This window comes from Notechis scutatus, chromosome 3, assembly GCF_049901735.1.
Source record: "Notechis scutatus isolate UNSWTSFEM ecotype Mainland chromosome 3, rNotScu1.2, whole genome shotgun sequence".
Classification (NCBI taxonomy): domain Eukaryota; kingdom Metazoa; phylum Chordata; class Lepidosauria; order Squamata; family Elapidae; genus Notechis; species Notechis scutatus.
In genome coordinates this window covers 27,524,121-27,540,723 of record NC_142011.1, presented here as the reverse complement: position 1 = coordinate 27,540,723, position 16,603 = coordinate 27,524,121, and the positions used below count along the sequence as shown (strand labels likewise).

Sequence of the window (16,603 nt, the reverse complement as noted above, 5' to 3'; positions counted from 1 at the left end):
TATAAAAATTATCATGTGCCGGTAATAATAGTGGGAACATAAGAACATATAGTTGAAAAAGTAGTGAAAAACAAGCAAGTTAAAACATTATGGAGTTTTCTAATACAAACTGATTCGGCTGAAAACACACCAGATGCAACTGTGATGGAAAAGAAGAAAGTGTGAATAAGTGACATGGCAATACCAAGATGTAGTAGAATAGAAGACAAAGAATTGGAGAAGATCTGTTGCTAAAGGCAATTTTTTTCTTTTAACTGCTTTACTCACTTTATATGAGTTATCACACACATACTGTATAAATTAAGATATTAATTTTAATATGGAAACCATGTTGAAAAATGTGCATTGGAACAAACAAGAAATTATGTAGCATGAGAAAAATCCTCTCTAATGCCCGTAAATGTGGTCTGCATTTTACAAAAATGAATTATCCTTTTTTCAAAGGGGGTGGTTCTTTTTTGACAATTTTGAAACTCCCCTTTTGGAAGTGATTTGTACCAAAACCATAAACCATAACCATAACTCTAATTCTTGTGCAAGGACCACGTTAATCTTCTCTGTATCATTCCAATTCTAGCATTTAGTATCAGCATTCAGAAGCTACAGCTGGTGCAGAATGTGGCAGGGTAGGCAGTTCTTGGGGGCTCCAGGGTGTCCCATGTTACACTGCTGTTCAGTGAGCTGCATTAACTGCTAGTTTGTTTTAAGATATTGGTTATCACCTTTAAAGCCCTTCATGGCATGGGTCTAAGTTATCTGAAGAACTGTGTCACCCCAATGGGATTGACCCACCCCACCTCCGCTGGCAGAAGGTGCATGCTGTAGACTCCAACAGTCAAGGAATTTGGGGTAGATAGGGTCTAGGAGAAGAATCTATTCCATTGAGTTGAGATCTACAGCCATCCTACTGATCTTCGATAAGGACTTGAAGACCTGACTCTGCCAGTTGACCTGGTATTCCAACATGGGTGCACCATTCTGAAGGTGGCTATTGGGTTAAGAAAAAAAATTACTTCTCCCCATGTGCTTTGGTGCTCCTCTCACCCCATCTTTTAATTTACTCATTATTGTTTTTATTATTTATCATTGTAATGTCTACCAGTTTTAGTATTTGTAAGCCACCCAGAATCATCTCTAGATGAGATGGATGAGACATTAATCAAATAAACAAACAGATAAGCAAAAAGCTTCAAACCCCAAACATCAAAGTGGTTAAATCAATTTACCCTAGCTTTGGGCTAAAGTTTTCAGTAGTTATATTGCCCTGACTTGCTTGAATATTATAATGGTCAATTAAATTATGTATTTCAAAATACTACAGTAATAGTCTTTGGAAACATCCATGTATTATACAAAAATATTAATACATTTCCTTTGTAAAATAAAAAAGGTTTCTATCAGGTCACTGAAGCAAAATTTAAATCAGGGATTGCCACGCCTGCAAATTTCTTAGAAAGATGCACTATAACTTATTGTATTGTGACTCTGCAGGTGTTTTTTCCCCCCACTTTAGATTAGGTTCATCCAATTGTTTTGTTTTTAAGACTATGGTTTCAATCTACTTTGAGAAGATTTTCTCTAAAAAGCGGGGGGGGGCGTACGTGCGTGTATATAATTTGCATATATAAGTAAATAAGTATAATCAAATAAAACATAAATATGCTTTCTAGGGAGAAAAATATTTTCTTCTATATTAATATACACCATATACAACTGCTCTTCTAGCTTGTAGTTAACCCAGCAATTTACTTGATAAGACTAAAATTAGAACCTCAGACAGGTCTGTACTCCCCACCCATTCTTGAATCCATGTTCTTGACCCAGTCTAAGTAACAAAATGGGTTAAGCATGATCTAATGTGCCACATCCTTGCCCTTTTGCCTTGTCCTTAGGTGCATACATATGGTAAGTTGCATTCCTCTCTTGTTAACCCCATTAAGTTTGGGTCTGTGCCAGTCATGGAAGAACTAATGCATATGCACACCTGTCTGACCATAATGACCTGCCATTATCATTTTCCACCCCTCTCTTTGATTGATGGCTATTATATGCATAATGACCCTTAGGTTTTCTTTTCCCCCTTTTTGTTAGGATTTGCTAAAGCAACCTGCAAATTAATTTAATATCCTCTTTTGGTTGGTAGCTGTAGAACTAGGGCTTGAGGCTGATGATGCGTAAACCATTTGTGGCATGTATTTAATCTCCGGACAATGGATAGAGATGTTAGTGCATGCTACACTAAGTTCTATTTACGCTGGCTATTAAGTGCAGTCAAGCTGAAGGCAATTGGAGCACATTACAGAGCCTAATGGGAAAGGAAGCTAAACAACAGTACATTAAAGACTGAAAATGAATTAAGAGGGAGACATGATAGAGAAAGCAGACAAGTAAAGGGGTTTGTCCATCGATAACTCTTATTGACAGGACAAATATTCATATACTCCCAATCTCCCCAACTAATTTTGATATTGGGTATCCACTCAGATGGATCAGTTGGGATGACAATTACAATCAGCTGCAGTTTAATGCCAAAAGGTAGGATAGGTTGTTTTCAAGCTGTTTAGTTTGCTTACAACAGCACTGAAATTCATCCAGTCACCTTCCAGGGTCTGATGCCATTGACAGACACTTGAGAGGAAATGAGAACATTCTGAGTCCAACGTTGGTTTGTGGATTTCATGAGTACACAAAACTCATGAACTTTCTTTATAAAATTCAGTCTCCCTTATTTGACCTTTCTTCATTGGGGGGGAGAAAATGTGGTTTTTATGGTGTGATTATTAAAGAGCTGAGAATCAAAAGATCCTGATTGTTCTATTGCATATCATCCAGTGGTTTATTTTCAAATTAATCTTTTCTCCACTCCTGTCTTATAGCTAAGAGTATGTCCTGTATTTTCTCTTCCTAGGATGTCTCTGGTTGTGTACCTGGAGTTGGAAAACAGAAAAATAGAAATATGATCCAAAGTAGAAATCAATATATCCATGAGGCTATATTGCAATTATTGAAAGAAACCTTAGAAAATATTTGGTCCTGCTCATTGCAGGTTTCATACAGCATCCCAGATAGATGACAATCCGGCTTCTATTTGAAGATCTCCAATGAAGTTGAACTGAGCAGTTCATAAGCATCCTATGTAGGTTCATATCCTCTCAATTGCCTCTTCTGTAGGCTAAACAAGCCCAGTTCCATTAACTGTCCCTCGTATATCTTGGTTACCAAACCCTTCACTAGCTTGGTAGCCATTCTCTGGGCACCAAATGGAGTCTGACTAAAGCAGAAGACAATGGAATAATTATGGTCTGGACTCTCAGCTCCTGTTAAAATATCCTAAAACACCATCCAGCTTTTTTACAGCTATATCACATAACTGCATCACCTTTAATTTGTCATCTATAAACATGCCACAGATTTCTGCCCACCCAATTGTGCATTCCATTTTTTTTCCTACCCAGATGCAGAATGTTACATTTCTCCCTTTAATTTCCAGGCTGTTCATTTTAATCCACTGTTCAAACTCATCTACATGTTTCTAATCTTCTCTCTCTCCTCTAAAATCTTACCCATTTCATTCAGTTTTGTGACATCTGCAGACCTGAGAAACATTTAATCAACTCCCTCATCCATGTCATTGATAAAAAAAATATTGGACACTATAGAGCCAGGTGTCCTATCCCTGGATATTTCCATTCAAGCTTTACTAAAATAAGACCAGCTGGGAACAATCAGTATGAGAAACAGAGCTTGAACAACTGTTTCTGAATTTTCAGCATGACAGGACATTTTATCGTCCCATTGCTGAATTCCTTCGCAGCAATGTATTAAATTGTCCCTATTAGATGTGAAAGCAATGGTATAACTCTTATCATGCTCAAGATGCAGCAAATGTTCAGTGTGAATTAATCAAGACGGAGCCAAAAATGATTTTCTACTTTCCTTGTTAAGTTTGGTGAGGAAAAAAATGTTTTCATTTTGTTTTGGATGTGTGTGGGGGGGGCGTTAAATTTTCATGAAGGTTCATGGAAGTTCTCGAAATCTTTTTAGGTGCAAAGGTGTACATGTATGAGAGAGTTATGATGTAAAAACATTTTCCAGCAGCCTCCTCAGGTCCACAAAAATAAGACTTTGTGAGGAAACTCTTCCTGTGAACCTTTTCAGATTGGGAAATGTGAGGAAATCTGCAGAGAAATGTATCAGGAAAAGAAAATGTGTCAGGAGGTGTGAAAGCAGCCTCCATCTATTTGCACAACAAGAAAGCTCAAAAATTCTGCTAAAAGGAATTCTATTTTTTTAAAGAAAACTTTTGAATCAAACTAGTGATTTGACTTGTCTTTTAGAATATTTTTTTCAACTCTCCAGTGTGGTCTACAGGTCTAGGACTCCCCCAGTAATCTCCCTTCAAAGTATTATTCAGGGCCAGCTCTGCTTGATTGATCAAGGTCCATTTAGTTCTGCCACCTTGAAAATAGGACTGAAAATCACATTATTTTCCATAAGAAAAAAAGCTTTCAGGATTTTAGCACAATATTAGAAGCTCTACAAGTCTTTCCTTCTAATAAATGGTTGGATTTACCTGACTGCAGCTTGAACAAGTGAGATGAAAACACACATTGTAGCATATATAATCCTTGGTTTAGCATTCTAAATTCCTATTTTGCTTTGGGAAAGAAAGGAATTCACTCAATTTACTATATCTGGGTTTTGTAGAAGTGCATTATCATTATTATTATGCTTTGTTTTGTTTTTTTAAAGCCTAGTACAGTTCTGTTATAACTCAGGAGCTGCTTTAATTGGCAAAGTCTATTTATAGGACAAATAACTAGGAGCCCCTTGGGGTTTTTGTAGTCAAACACAAACGTTTAAAAGAGAGAGAGAGAGAGAAAATCTAGTGTTTGCTTTTCAAAACATTCAGCAATAAAACATTTTCCCTAGAGATTTGCAAACTGTTCTGTAGCCCAAATCTACCTGCGTAAAACTAAGATTAGTCATGTAGACTAATTCTTCTTCATGAAGGTCCTTCTCAGCTTCAATTCACATATTCCTTCATTTTATGAAATAGAAGCAGCACTTAGACTTTATATACCACATCATCACAGCATTCTCTAAGTAGTTTGCAGAGTCAACATATTGCCCCCGACAATCTGGCTCTTCATTTTACTTACCTTGGAAGGATGGAAGGCTGAGTCAACTTCAAGCCAGTCAGGATCAAACTCCTGGCATTGGGCAGAGTCAGCTGGCAATATTGCATTCTAAACACTGTGGCACCACAGCTCATGATCTAAAATCAGGGGTGTCAAACTGGCAACCTGCAGGCCAAATGAGTCACACACAGGCCATGCCCATCTCGGCTCCACAAAGGCAAAAAATATCATGATACATCCCGTGACATGATCAAGTTTGACACACATGATCTAGATAAATCTCAATCCCTCCACAAAACTCTCTGCTTCAATTTCCTTCTGCCAGGCTCAGCATCTCCTTCCTCTTCCCATTTTTTGCAGATTGAAGTAGCCATAAGAAACAAATGCCCTTCATTAGGAAGGAATGCAACTCAGGAATACAGAATCTGTTTTACCCGTTGAAAACAGATATAGGATCTACAGAAGCTGGCTGTCACATGCTTTCCATGAATGTCAGGATTGCACAAAAAAATGGTATTACTGTGAGGAGGTGGGAAACACATAAAAAACAGCAATGTGTCCTAAAATAAGCTCATTGTAATTTAAAAGCAAAAACAATATTGAAAACTCTGTTTCTTTTCCCCTTAGAAACCCAGCCTTGAACCAACAAAAGCTTGCATGTATATTCTTTCAATTCTATGGCTTTCTTCAGGGGTAGGATTCAAATTTCTTAACAACTGGTTCTGTGGGCATGGCCTAATTTGTAGGTGTGGCTTGGTGGTCATGTGACTGACTGGGCATAGCTTGGTGGTCATGTGACTGGCTGGGCATGGCTTGTATGTAAATATTATAAATATTTATGCAAATGTTGATTTTTTTATACAAAAAGAGCAACTTTTACCCAAAATCAGGGAAAGCAGGCAGGCAGATTGAGTTGCTCACAGAATCACAGATTCACTTAGAGATCTATGATTCTGCAAGCTGCTACCTGAGTCTGCACTGAAAAACAGAAGCTTCAGTCCTAAGGAAGATTCAGCTCTGCTCTCAGGCCACTTTCACCCCCCCCACCACCACCACAACCCCTTGAATACCACCCCTGATTGGGCCTCAGGGAAGCCTCTTGGGCAAAGGCAAAGCAGTACAACAGCAATTTAGATTAGCTACAAAGCAAGAAATCCAATGATTTCCTGCTTTCTAGCTAATCTAAATCTCCTGGCACAGCTGATAGTCAGAACAGCGGATCATTGGGGGGGAAGAAAAAATGGCAACTTACCAAAAATTAGGCAAATGCAGGCAAGTTGGATGGTGCACATGCCAGGTAAGGAGTGACTGGGCAGGGCGGGCAGGGAGGGGCAGGGCCAGCCAGTGGCACAGTTTATCAGTTCTCCGAACTGCACAGAATCATGACAACTGGTTGTATAGAACCGGTCCGAACAGGTAGAATCCCACCCCTGGTTTTTTTGCTACGGAAGTTCAGTCTACTTTTTCTCTTTCTTTTCCTTACACATATCTGTGATCTGTGTTTCTCCCTTTACATCTTGAAGGGATACACAGCAATTTCTGGCAGAGACAGGGGTTTGATTCTACCGGTTCAGACTAATTCTATAGAACCAGTTGCTACGATTCCCAGTAGTTTGGAGAACCAGTAAAACAGGCCCCTGGCTGGCCCTGGCCCTGCCCCTCTCCACCCACTCCTCTGTTCCCTACCCAGTCAGTCCATATTGCGCATGCATGACATTGCGTGCATGCGCAACAATCACTGACGGCATTCTCCCCCAGTCCTCCCTACCCAGTCACTCCTTATAGTGCATGTGCTCTACATCGCATCCCACATTTTCCCTCCCACCGCCATCACTCCCAGCAGCAGCAGCAGCAGCCAGCCAGCCAGCCAGCCAGCCAGCCTTCTACCATCTGATCTCCTGAGGTGAGTGAGGTTCTGCAAGCCCTGGTTGCCTACATGCCACTGCTGCCACCAACCCCAGTTGAGTCCCGACTCCTGGGCTGGCCTAGGCCACCACCGTCATGCTGCCAACACCGCCCTCACCATTGCTGCCATCACCACCACACCCCGGCTGAGTCCTGACTCCCCGGCCAGCCTAGGCCACCACCACACTCAGCACTCGCATCCTAGCAAGTTTTTTCCCCCACCCCCCACTTGCCTGGCTTGCTTAGCCACCAGCGCCACAGCTCCATGTGGCACTCATGGCCTAGCAAGCTTTCCACCCCTTCCTAACCAACCGGCCATTTGCTAAGCAATTTGATTTGCCAGTCACGTGACAACCTGCCACATCCACTCTGTCACATGGCCACCAAGCCACACCTAGCCGGTCACGTGACCACCAAGTCACACCCACAAATTCAGCCACTACCACAGAACTAGTTGTTAAAATTTTTGAATCCCACCCCTGGGCAGAGACAATGTTAGAAATATGCTTTTTAATCACTTTATTGTAGAAATGTAGTTATGCAAATTAATAGAGTAATCTGTTCATTGCAATTTCTTTCAATGTTGTATTTTTGTAACCTTAAATTTGTGTTCTTCTGGTTTCCACAGTTGTTTTCCAAAATAAAATAAAATAAAACATTTGTGCAAAAATGTGTTTGATGGTCATTCATTGTAGAGGATACAGGAAAGTCTTGAGAGGAAAAGGGAGGACACAAGGGGGAGAGCTACTGCCAAAGCAAAGGTCAGATAAGTAGGGCTCAAACCCATACCAAGAAAATAACTTGAGAAAACATATCAGACAAGCCACTCCCTAGTTCATATGAAGATAAAGTGAAGGAGGGAAAAGCACATTCAGACTTGCAAGTCCTGTTACTATAGCTGTTACAATAAAAGTAGTCCTGGCCCCTAGAGCATTGCTTTCTTAGTCTGGTCTATGTTATTGGGTTTACATGCACCTATCTCCTGGTACACATTTTTGCCAGTCATTACGGTTCATCACACAATCAGCCAGATGTTTAGAATGTATTTGGCATTTTTGTTGACCTACCAAGTCCTTCCCAAGGACCTGGGATTATTTATATATTTCTCTACTGCAAATTCTGAAGGAAAAAAAAAGGAAAATGATAGTTGAATTCTAATCTTAAGATTTATTTCATGCCCCAGTTTAGCATATCAAAAAAATAACCTATTTGAACTTGGATTGAATCAGAGGTTACTTACTTTGACTCAGAGCCCTGTCTGAGAAAGATACCTGTCTCCTAAGAGGGAGAAAAATATGTACAGTTGTAGCATTTTCATTTTTCTATAGAGTAGGGTGCAATTAGCATAGACATTAGAGAGACATCTAGAAATACACACATCTTTGGAGTTAAACATAGTTCTAGATGTACGTCTACTTCTATCTCTACTTCTACCTCTACCTATACTGCCTAAAATTGTTTGGGGACAAGACTACAAAGCATTTGAAGGCATAATTTCTCCTACCAAATAGACTTAGGGGCTTTGATTTGTTTAAGCAAATATTTAAATTTGGAAATGGTTCTTAAAAATATAAAATAGTTTGTGATTGTTGATGGCAAGTATTTTGGCTTGGATTGTGTAATTGTAATCTTGTCTAGGTTCAGTGTGTTGCAACTGATATTCAAGGCTCTTTTCATTACAACTAATCTGTGTTAGGATTTCCAAGATTGTCTAAATAGGAGCACCCAATAAACCAATCCCTGTGGCTGATAGACCTCTAAGTCATGTCTTGCTTCATTCTCTCCATTGCCCCATCCTAGGGAACTATTCAGAAAAGATGTCCAATTCAGTTGAATTTGGCCACAGATTGGACCAAAGCAACCTTTTTAAAGTGGTTATTCAAACTTTGGTCTAATCCAGTGCATATTCCTAGTAACTATTGAAAGAAGCTATATTTCTGTTCATTTATTTATTTATATTTATATTTATATTTATTTATTTATTTATTTTGATTTGTCAATCACTTACAAGATAATAGGTATAAGTATATACATACTTATGAATACATGAAATGGGTACATATAAGAAAATAAAAGAAACAATAGGACAGGGACGGTAGGCACGATTGGTGCACTTATGCACGCCCCCTACAGACCTCTTAGGAAAGGGGTGAGGTCTATAGTAGACAGTCTAAGGTTTGGGGAAGAAACCACAGAGTCAGATGGAATATTCCAAACATTGACCACTCTGTTGCTGAAGTTGTATTTTCTGCAGTCAAGTTTGGTGCGGTTAACTTTGAGTATGTATCTATTGTGTGCTCTTGTGTTGTTATGGTTGAAGCTGAAGTATCCATTGACAGGTAAGTCATTGCAATGTATGATTTTATATACCATACTTAGATCAGACCGAAGACGGCATAATTCAAGGTTTTCTAGGTCTAGAATTTCAAGTCTGGTGGCATAAAGTATTCTACAACGAGTAGAGGAGTGAAGAACTCTTCTTGTGAAATATTTCTGGACTTTCTCAACTCCTGCTAATATCAGATACGTAATGTGGGTTCCAGACTGATGAACTGTAATCGAGTATTGGACTAGCAAATGTTTTGTATGCTCTAGTTAGTAGTGTGATATTACCATAGAAAAAGCTACGTAGGATTAGGTTAACAACTTTTAATGCCTTTTCGGCTATGTAGTTACAGGGAGCTCTAACACTTAGATCATTAGAGATGAGTATTCCAAGGTCCTTTACAGAGCTTGGATCATCAACAAGCTCTTTACTATTCAGCTTGTGTTTTATTTTCTGAGTTTTTTTGCCAATATGTAAGGCAGAATATTTATTTGTTGATTTATTTGTTCACAAACTATCTCAGGAATTATGAATTTATGAACATAATGGCAATGTTAATAACAATGTTTGCCTTTAGTTCTGTAAGTTACCATTTCTTTTTAACATTAATGTCAAAGTTCAAAATTCTTCTTTCTAAGAATGTCTTCTCCTAGCTTCAAGGACTGCCCTTATTTTCAAAAGTCATCCAAGTGAAATTTATCACAGTGCTTGGTTTTTTATCTTTAAAGGCCTAGATATAGAATCTTAAGCACTAAGATCCTGAAAAATTATAGATAGTCCTTGACTTAGGACTGTAATGGAATTTACCCATTACAGTCATAAATTGTGACAATTGTAAAGCAGGTTTAACATGACTGACCCAGTTTTATGACCTTTTTTGTGGCTATCATGAAGCAAATCGTCATGGTCATGAGGAACACCACAGTCGTTAAGTGAACCAATGTTTACTGTGAGATATTTTTGCTGAAAATTGTCATAACTGAATCATAACTCTCAATCACATGACCTTGGAATGCTGCAAGGAGCCATAAATGCAGTCACATGACCATGGGGGAGGCAGATGTTGGAACTTGGAACCAGGTTATAAGTACTTTTTCAGAGGGTCTGACATAACTTCAAATAGTAGCTAAACAACCAGCTGAGGACTAACTATATAACTTCTTATTTGCCCCATCACAATATTCACAGTCATCTGTCCTCTTAATACTTCAAACTATATCCTCAACTTATATCTAATAGTAAGAATCTGTTTTTGAAAGAGTCCTGAACAGCTGCTACATAATAATGGAAACCTCTACCTTTTTGATGTGAAAGACAGCTGGGCATTTCCTAGGATTTTGTCTACTTAATGTTTAATAGTGATTACTGGATGTATTTATATATATTTTAAACAATGAGTTCTTATGAAAACTGTGAGAACACCCAGAGTAACCAGCATTTGGTAAGCCTGTTAAAAATTAGCCCTGCCTGCTCACCTCAAGAATATTTGTATTCTTCTGTCATCTTTTTTTCTCCTTCAGGGCTATTACAGTTAGTATATAGTTAGCACCGGCCATTTTAGTTCCTTGTCCAGAAAGAAACAGATGGGAGAAAGCCGGTTTTCAAAGTCATATATCATTTGGCTGTACTGGAATGTATAATTTATGCTATCTCTTCCAACCTCATCCTTTTTGTTAATCTACAATGCACAGAATTTGTAGCCAGCATGATCTCTGGCCAAAGTTGCTCAGCATACTGAAAACTGAATTTCAGGGGATTCTGTTAAAAAAAGCTGCCTTAATACAGTCCTTCAGCATCAGATAGGTGATATTATAATGTCAGTGAAATGGCCTTTTTGTGCATTTATCTCAGTGAAGACTGTGAAGTCACCTTTGCTGATGAATTTCCATAACTTGATACCAATACAGTTTTCTGAAAAGCTTTTTTTTTTCCTCATAGGACTGAAACTGTACATGATTGCAGCCTAATTGGAACGAAACGAACAGCCCAACTCATAGTTTTCATTGGCATTGAGATACTTATATACAATCACACTATGCAAAATAGCAGAAGCCTGAATTCATAATTGGACGTTCCAAAATGTAATTATGAAAGATGAAATGCTCCTTTCAATGAGAAGGCCGTAAATAGAATAATTAATTTTATGTTTGCTTGAACAATTCTGTATTATGGACCTTACACTGGAACTGAAATTAATTAAGTGCACCAGGATTTATGAAGGAGGTGAAGAGCGGGAAGGGGGGAGGAATTAATCTGAAGTAAAAGATAGATGACTTTGTGAGTGTAATGATGCGTTAGTCTGGGGTATTCTTTAACAAATTTAGCAGGCATGTTCTGGCTACAAACAGCATGCACTGACAGAATTATCTCAACTAATGCAGCTGCTGGACTTAAAGCAAATTGAGATTGCAGATGAATACTTCAGATATTAAGGTGATTAACTCCATGTGCTGGCAACCATAGTTCTATTTCTTTCTTTTCTTTTTTTTAGGAAATCATCTCCAGATATCACTGTATTTTTTAATAATACTAGAATTGAAAAGATTCCCATCAAAAGGAAGCACAAAAAATAACAATTTCATGAAGTGACCTAATTTACTGATTTCTATATGTTGAATTGCAGCTTCCAGTCAACACAATCACTAATTACGAAATGGGAAGATGTGAATCCAACTTAATTGGAGAAAACCCAATTTTTGAGGGGATGCACTAAATTACTACAGGAAATATTAGCTTGGATTTAGATTTAGCCATGCTTATATTAGATCCATTGAAATCAACAAATGTCATACATTCTCTCTCCATTTACACAATTTATTTATTACGGTATTAGGATCGAGTGAAGTACCAAATATTTTGCTACCTGTGGGGAGGGAGGATAAAATAGCACCTTTTTCTCATGTGATATTTTAAAAAAATCCAGGCAATATTTTCAGGCAAGATCTTACCTGAATGCTCCATCATATCTGAAGCAACAAAGTTCTTTAAAAGTGCAGAGCCAGTTGGAAATACCAACTTTGTCCTCCAGCACCCCAATATCATCTCACTCTCAGTCTGTCCTGAGGCAGCTGTCTTATTTTGACTCATGGTAGGGCTACCTTTATTTAAAAGCAGACAGATTTTTCAGGGATAATTATGTTTAGTCAAAAATGAAAACAGAAGTCCTTCTCATGCAAAAAGAGTGAGGGGAAAGTATGAGTTCGAGCCTCATGCAGAGTTGTGCTCATCATGATGTAATTTGTGATTATATCTGCATTATCCAATGAGGCAGTCTTTAAGCCTGATATTATTTAGTATTTAGTATTTATTTGATTTATCAATCGCTTACAAGATACAGGTATAAGAATAAATATAGTTTTGAATACATGAGATAGATACTTATAAGAAAAATAAAAAACAATAGGACAGGAACAGTAGGCACGATTGTGCACTTATGCACGCCCATTACAGGCCTCTTAGGAAGCGGGTGAGGTCAATAGTAGACAGTCTAAGGTTAAAGTTTTTGGGGTTTGGGGAAGAAACCACAGAGTCAGGTGGAATATTCCAAACATTGACCACTCTGTTGCTGAAGTTGTATTTTCTACAGTCAAGTTTGGTGCGGTTAACTTTGAGTATGTATCTATTGTGTGCTCTTGTGTTGTTATGGTTGAAGCTGAAGTATCCATTGACAGGTAAGCCATTGCAATGTATGATTTTATATACCATACTTAGATCAGACCGAAGATGGCATAATTCAAGGTTTTCTAGGTCTAGAATTTCAAGTCTGGTGGCATAAAGTATTCTACAATGAGTAGAGGAGTGGAGAACTCTTCTTGTGAAATATTTCTGGACTTTCTCAACTGTGCTAATATCAGATACGTAATGTGGGTTCCAGACTGATGAACTGTATTCGAGTATTGGACTAGCAAATGTTTTGTATGCTCTAGTTAGTAGTGTGATATTACCAGAGAAGAAGCTACGTAGGATTAGGTTAACAACTCTTAATGTCTTTTTGGCTATGTAGTTACAGTGGGCTCTAGCACTTAGATCATTTGAGATGAGTACTCCAAGGTTCTTGACAAAGTTTGGATCTTCAACAAGGTCTTTACTATTTAGCTTGTATTTTATTTTCTGATTTTTTTCTGCCAGTATGTAAGACAGAGCATTTATTTGTTGAGATTTGAAGTTGCCATTTGATTGACCATTTTGATACATAGTCAAGGTCTTTTTGGAGAGTAGTAGTATTTTCTGTGGTGTTGAATCATCAGCGAAGAGAACGCAGTTGCTCTTAATATGATCACAGAGGTCATTTATGTAGAGTATGAAGAGAGTTGGTCCTAAAACACTGCCTTGGGGGACACCACTGTTGACAGGTACAGGATTTGATAGAACGCTCCCAATTTTGACCATTTGTTGTCTGTTTGACAGGAATGCTTCTATCCAGTTATGTAGGTGTCCAGAGATACCATAAGATTTTAGTTTTAGGAGTAGTTTGTCGTGTACCACTGAATCAAAGGCTTTACAGAAGTCTATGTAGATTGTGTCTATTGCTTTGCCCTGATCGAGTTGTGTAGTCCATAAGTTTTTGCAGTGTAAGAGTTGCAGATTATAGGATAGTTTTTTTCTGAAACCAAATTGTTTATTAGAGAGTAGGTTGTTTGTCTCTAAGTGGAGGATAATGGATTGGTTAATAATTGATTCCATGACTTTACAGGTGACGCAGCATAAGAAGATTGGTCTGTAATTTTCAGCTAGGCTAGGGTCTCCCTTTTTGAAGATGGGGATGACCGTGGCTTGTGACCATAGGTTAGGCAAAGAGCTGGTCCTGAAAGATTTTTCAAAGATTATGCTTAGAGGTTCAGCTATGGCAGTGGATAGCTTTTTAAGAAGTAGGCACATATTCTGTCCGGTCCAATAGATAGGGATGGTTTTAGATTGTGCAGTGCTTTTTCAACAATGTCTTCTGTAAAATCGATATGTATTAGATCATTGTAGTTGTCTGTGGTCTGACTAGGAAGTATTGGGCTTGATCCATTGCTGTTTACAAATACTGAGCCAAAGAATGTGTTAAAGAGGTTTGCTTTGATGGTGTCATCGTTGCAATCTTTGCCAATAGGTCCTTTTAGGGGTGGGATGGACCTTGAGTTTTTTAGTTTGTTGTTTACAAAATTGTAGAAAGCACAGGTGGAATTTGTGCGTAGAAGTTTTTCCTCTTGTTTAATGTGATAATTAGTGCATTCAGTTTTTATCTGGTGGCATAATTTTTGTATCGGCTTTTGAAGTTGGCAATGTAACCAGATTTGTTTTTTTGCCACAGTGATCTCTTTTTGAATTGAAGCTTCCTTCTTGTTATGGGTAATCTGTTTTTCCTGGTTTTGGGAGTTGTTATTGGTGCATATAGTTTGATGGCTCTTTTGATTTCTAGTAAGAATATGTTGTAATGGTCTTCAACAGTATTGCATCCAGTGAATAGAAATTGCCAATCAAAGGAAGAGAGATCATAGCTGCCTTTTTTGAAGTTATGATTGGGGATTTTGTCATTGTGATGATTTTTGTGTGGACTTACGTTGAGACAAAAGTCAATCATGTTGTGGTCACTATTGGAAAAGGGTTCTTTAATTTGTATTCCATAAATTGAATTCAAACTATTGCAGAAGATGAGGTCGAGGCAGTTGTTAAACCTAGTATTGTTGGTTACTAGTTGTTCCAGTCCCAGATTTGTTACAGCATTGTAGAAGGTTGCATGTATGGGTTCAGTTGTACATTCGTTTAGAGTCCAGTTAATATGAGGTAGATTGAAGTCACCAAGAAAGATAAAAGTGTGTGGGCAGGATTCTGCCCATGTTAGTAGTGTATTTAGCTTGTTTGCATGTTCGATGTCATAATCAGGGGCTCTGTAACATAGTAAGAACCACAATGTGATATTTAAGATCAGTTCACAGATAATGGTCTCAGGAAGAACAAGCTCTTGGGTAACTTGGATGTTTTTTAGATGTAAGGACTTTTAATAGAAGATAGCAACACCACCTCCTCTACAGATTTCACGATCGGATTGGTAAACATGATAGTCTCTTACTGAGATAATGGAGGCAGGGAGAGATGCATTGATCCATGTTTCACAGACAAATATGATTTTGAATTTAGCTGTATTTAGTAAGAGAAGAAATTCAGGTATTTTATTTACAAGGCTTCTTGCATTGAGTAGCTTGCATTTAAGTTGTAGTTTGAATTGAGATAGTTGGGGGCGTGCGTGCCTAGTCTTGGGTGATGGTGGATTGGTTGAAGAAGGTTTGGATGCTGAGTTGGGGGTTGTGGACTTTCTTTTGATACAGTCTGCATGGTAATCAACGTACAGGTCCTTCTCTCCATTGTCTAGATGATTTTTGAGCTCTGTGCATAGTATACGGGAGCGGGCACATTGCTGTAAGGTTAGGTCAGGACGAGATCGGAGGTTTTTATGGTTGGTGTTGTTTTGGGCGAGTGAATTTATAGTATAAATGAATTTACGTTTCCTTAATTCATTTTTGCAAAAGCATGGGGCCACAGAGCCATCTCTGTTTTTGAGCTCTCAGCCAATGCGAGAAATGTCAAGTATTTCATCAGGGGAGATGGTTGATTATGCCTGAATGGCAGTACTTTTCCGGGATCTGAGACCAGGATATCTCCCAGTCCTGCTAACTGAAATTTTTTTGGCTATACAGTAAATCCTGGGAGCTGCACATATTATTTTGTGTGAACCAAACCCTAAGTATGTTGCTAAATCATCCCCCTGGTTTTCAAGAAAAGCTGCATTTTGCAGTTGTTGATTTATCATTATTTCAGCGGAAGCATTTTGAAAGATGTTTCCACGGAGCTTTCACTTCATTTGGCTTGTGGTATCCTTCTACAAAATCATCCCATAAAAGCTGTACTTCAAATCAGCATTATCCCAAAATTCACAAAGTTCAAATACAGCTTTTTATTTGTAAACATATTTGCATACTTCCTGCAGTGCAGCAAACTGAAGGGTTGTTTCGTAATATTTCTTCATTCAGCTCACTTTGAAAGTCCTTCCCCCTTTTCTTTTTTTAATAATGGCTTAGATTGTGAAAAAGCATACTTCTTCAAGGCATTCAGACATTTAGACATTTGTCATTAAGGAGGTGTGATGGATAGTTTTGTTAACTCACAAAGTTGAAATGCATGATAAAGATTTGCTTTAACCTACTAGTACACTTTTTCTTGCTCAGTATTATAGAATAAAAGTGATACA

The 16,603-nt window shown here is 38.2% G+C and overlaps 1 non-coding gene across 1 annotated transcript; it reads right to left on the bottom strand.

The window, feature by feature from the left end:
- Positions 1-499: 499 nt before the first annotated feature.
- Positions 500-602, bottom strand: LOC113410511 (U6 spliceosomal RNA). Its single transcript, XR_003370674.1, has one exon. It is a non-coding gene; the product is annotated as a U6 spliceosomal RNA (small nuclear RNA).
- Between the last annotated feature and the right edge of the window lie 16,001 nt (positions 603-16,603).